The following is a 5,188-nucleotide window of genomic DNA, read 5'->3' as shown; positions in this document are numbered from 1 at the left end:
AATCAGCCAATCAGAGAGTTGCTCTCTTCCTGTGTGATCATGAAGGAAACCTGCTGTGTTGAAGCTTCTCTGACAACAATGCAGCAGCCAGTATGTCCTCCTTCTAACTTTAGATTCTGCTCCTGAATGCTCTGGATCTGATTGGACCAGAGAAGGTAGGCGGGGCTTTGAAGGCCGTTTTGGACGCCCCTGGGTTTGCCAGATATGAGAGCAGTTATCAGGTGAACAGGTGTTGCAGCGATGGAAGGTTTTGTCTGTAACTGGGGGATAAAAATCAAACTACAAATGAATTTAAATGATCAGTTCTTTTAGAAAGAGACGTTTCCCTTCTAATCTCAGTAATGACGTGGACAAATAGCAGATCAGTGGAGGTCTAGACTGGACTTCATTAAGAATCCTGAGTCCGCCCAGTCTGAGGTCGAGACCTTGAAAAAGCTCTTTGTTGTGCACTTTGTGTGTCAGGATCCCTGTTACTCTCAGAAACACTACAAACACTGTCTGTATTCTGTGAGGTGTCTCCGGACATCAAGTCGTTTTCTGACTTTAGTTTGACTCTTTCACGTCCAACAGGAAGTTCTTTGGTTGGATCATCTCTTTTTATGACATATACCATAGTACGAGTGAAAATCTTTTTTATTATTAATGCATGTTGTCAGACTTTACTCCTGCAGTATTTGTTCTCAAACAGAGTTTGTTCACAAATCTGCTCTAAAACAGTTTCTATCTCCTGATTGTTTCTGCAGTTCCTCCAGTGTCCACTAGAGGCTGGCTGCAGAAGCACAGGAAGTCACATACACACCCATTTAGAAACAAACCTTTTGTATATTTTTGAGTCTTTAAAGTGATTACAGTCTGATAGAATCATGATCAGATGATTTTTAGACGTTCAGATATGTTGAGGTTTTTATTTGTTCTTCTTAAAGTTCTGAATGTTGATGGTTGTTCCTGATGTGCTCTGTGTTGCAGCGGTTCAGGTTCAGGATGTCTGGACTGTGAGGTGCCCTCCTGATAGGATCTGTGCCAATAAAGGATCGACTGTGAAGATGAGCTGCACCATGATACCTCCAGAGGGAAGAAACCAGGAAGTTAACACACAGGAAACATTTTGGTCTAAAGGTCCTAAATATGATGAAGATATTAAAGAAGACCCCCAGTATTCAGGCCGTGTGCAGAGTACCTGTGTGAGGAACAAATGTACTCTGACCATCACAGACGTGACATGGACAGACGAGGGTCATTACGTGTTTCAGAGAAACATGAGCAGATATTCAGAGAGAGATTCGTTCTCCCTGGACGTCACAGGTAATATTTCAGACTTTATTCTCTGAGCTCAGTTTCTAACATGCTGTATATACATGTATTTACTTGTGCATGTTTGTGTGCTGATATTTCTACTTATGTTCAGATCTCAAGGTGAAGGTGAGAGGACGAGATGAGACTGGACTCATCTTTAGGTGTCTGAACAGATGTTTTTGTGATACCTTCACCTGGTTCAAGAATGGAGAAGAAATCAAACATGAAACATCACTTTTTTATTCATCCAATCAGATTCTTCATACAGACAGTTATTCCTGTGCTCTACAGGGACAAGAGAAGTTCCCATCTCCTTCAGTGTGTGAGTTTATTTACAGTCTTCACTGATTCACACCATCACACAGAGCCTTTAAAGGACCAATCAGAGAGCTGCTCTCTTCCTCTGTGATCAATCAGCCAATCAGAGAGCTGCTCTCTTCCTGTGTGATCATGAAGGAAACCTGCTGTGTTGAAGCTTCTCTGACAACAATGCAGCAGCCAGTATGTCCTCCTTCTAACTTTAGATTCTGCTCCTGAATGCTCTGGATCTGATTGGACCAGAGAAGGTAGGCGGGGCTTTGAAGGCCGTTTTGGACGCCGCTGGGTTTGCCAGATATGAGAGCAGTTATCAGGTCAACAGGTGTTGCAGCGATGGAAGGTTTTGTCTGTAACCAGGGGATAAAAATCAAACTACAAATGAACTTAAATGATCAGTTCTTTTAGAAAGAGACGTTTCCCTTCTAATCTCAGTAATGACGTGGACAAATAGCCAATCAGTGGAGGTCTAGACTGGACTTCATTAAGAATCCTGAGTCCGCCCAGTCTGAGGTCGAGACCTTGAAAAAGCTCTTTGTTGTGCACTTTGTGTGTCAGGATCCCTGTTACTCTCAGAAACACTACAAACACTGTCTGTATTCTGTGAGGTGTCTCCGGACATCAAGTCGTTTTCTGACTTTAGTTTGAGTCTTTCACGTCCAACAGGAAGTTCTTTAGTTGGATCATCTCTTTTTATGACATATACCATAGTACGAGTGAAAATCTTTTTTATTATTAATGCATGTTGTCAGACTTTACTCCTGCAGTATTTGTTCTCAAACAGAGTTTGTTCACAAATCTGCTCTAAAACAGTTTCTATCTCCTGATTGTTTCTGCAGTTCCTCCAGTGTCCAGCTGGCGGCAGAAGTACAGGAAGTCACATACACACCCATTTAGAAACAAACCTTTTGTAAATTTTTGAGTCTTTAAAGTGATTACAGTCTGATAGAATCATGATCAGAGGATTTTTAGACGTTGAGATGTGTTGAGGTTTTCTTTGTTCTTCTTAAAGTTCTGAATGTTGATGGTTGTTCCTGATGTGCTCTGTGTTGCAGCGGTTCCGGTTCAGGATCTCTGGAATGTGAGGTGCTCTCCTCGTTGGATTTGTGCCAATAAAGGATCGACTGTGGAAATGAGCTGCACCATCATAATCCCAGAGGGAATAAACCAGGAAGTTAACACACAGGAAACATTTTGGTCTAAAGGTCCTAAAGATGATGTAGATGTTAAAGAAGACCCCCAGTATTCAGGCCGTGTGCAGAGTACCTGTGTGAGGAACAACTGTACTCTGACCATCACAGACGTGAGAGAGACAGACAGCGGTTTATACAGGTTTCATATAAACATGAGCAGATATTCAGAGAGAGCTGAGGTCGACCTGAGAGTCACAGGTAATATTTCAGACTTTATTCTCTGAGCTCAGTTTCTAACATGCTGTATATACATGTATTTATTTCTGCATGTTTGTGTGCTGATATTTCTACTCATGTTCAGATCTCGAGGTGAAGGTGAGAAGACAAGATGAGACTGGACTCATCTTTAGGTGTGAGAACAGATGTCCTCGTGATCCTTCCTTCACCTGGTTAAAGAATGGAGAAGAAATCAAACATGAAACATCAGCTGATTATTCATCCAATCAGATTCTTCATACAGACAGTTATTCCTGTGCTCTACGAGGACAAGAGAAGTTCCCGTCTCCTCCAGTGTGTGAGTTTATTTACAGTCTTCACTGATTCACACCATCACACAGAGCCTTTAAAGGACCAATCCGAGAGCTGCTCTCTTCATCTGTGATCAATCAGCCAATCAGAGAGCTGCTCTCTTCCTCTGTGATCAATCAGCCAATCAGAGAGCTGCTCTCTTCCTGTGTGATCATGAAGGAAACCTGCTGTGTTGAAGCTTCTCTGACAACAATGCAGCAGCCAGTATGTCCTCCTTCTAACTTTAGATTCTGCTCCTGAATGCTCTGGATCTGATTGGACCAGAGAAGGTAGGCGGGGCTTTGAAGGCCGTTTTGGACGCCCCTGGGTTTGCCAGATATGAGAGCAGTTATCAGGTGAACAGGTGTTGCAGCGATGGAAGGTTTTGTCTGTACTTGGGGGATCAAAATCAAACTACAAATGAACTTAAATGATCAGTTCTTTTAGAAAGAGACGTTTCCCTTCTAATCTCAGTAATGACGTGGACAAATAGCCAATCAGTGGAGGTATAGACTGGACTTCATTAAAAATTCTGAGTCCGCCCAGTCTGAGGTCGAGACCTTGAAAAAGCTCTTTGTTGTGCACTTTGTGTGTCAGGATCCCTGTTACTCTCAGAAACACTACAAACACTGTCTGTATTCTGTGAGGTGTCTCCGGACATCAAGTCGTTTTCTGACTTTAGTTTGAGTCTTTCACGTCCAACAGGAAGTTCTTTAGTTGGATCATCTCTTTTTATGACGTAAACCATCGTACGAGTGAAAATCTTTTTTATTATTAATGCATGTTGTCAGACTTTACTCCTGCAGTATTTGTTCTCAAACAGAGTTTGTTCACAGATCGGCTCTAAAACAGTTTCTATCTCCTGATTGTTTCTGCAGTTCCTCCAGTGTCCACTAGAGGCTGGCTGCAGAAGCACAGGAAGTCACATACACACCCATTTAGAAACAAACCTTTGGTATATTTTTGAGTCTTTAAAGTGATTACAGTCTGATAGAATCATGATCAGAGGATTTTTAGACGTTCAGATATGTTGAGGTTTTATTTGTTCTTCTTAAAGTTCTGAATGTTGATGGTTGTTCCTGATGTGCTCTGTGTTGCAGCGGTTCCGGTTCAGGATGTCTGGGGTGTGACGTGCTCTCCTCGTTGGATCTGTGTCTATAAAGGATCGACTGTGAAGATGAGCTGCACCATGATACCTCCAGAGGGAATAAACCAGGAAGTTAACACACAGGAAACATTTTGGTCTAAAGGTCCTAAATATGATGTAGATGTTAAAGAAGACCCCCAGTATTCAGGCCGTGTGCAGAGTACCTGTGTGAGGAACAACTGTACTCTGACCATCACAGACGTGAGACTGACAGACGGGGGTGGATACATGTTTCAGAGAAACATGAGCAGATATTCAGAGAGAGCTAAGGTCGACCTGGACGTCAGAGGCAATATTTCAGACTTTATTCTCTGAGCTCAGTTTCTAACATGCTGTATATACATGTATTTATTTCTGCATGTTTGTGTGCTGATTTTTCTACTCATGTTCAGATCTCAAGGTGCAGGTGATCAGACTAGATGAGACTGGACCCATCTTTGTGTGTGTGAACACATGTCTTGATGATCCCTCCATCATCTGGTTCAAGAATGGAGAAGAAATCAAACATGAAACATCACATTTTTATTCATCCAATCAGGTTCTCCATACAGACAGTTATTCCTGTGCTGTACGAGGACAAGAGAAGTTCTCGTCTCCTCCAGTGTGTGAGTTTATTTACAGTCTTCACTGATTCACACCATCACACAGAGCCTTTAAAGGACCAATCAGAGAGCTGCTCTCTTCCTGTGTGATCATGAAGGAAACCTGCTGTGTTGAAGCTTCTCTGACAACA

The sequence above is a fragment of the Symphodus melops genome, assembly GCF_947650265.1.
Source record: "Symphodus melops genome assembly, chromosome: 16".
In the NCBI taxonomy this organism is placed as follows: domain Eukaryota; kingdom Metazoa; phylum Chordata; class Actinopteri; order Labriformes; family Labridae; genus Symphodus; species Symphodus melops.
Note: the sequence above shows the minus strand (reverse complement) of the source record.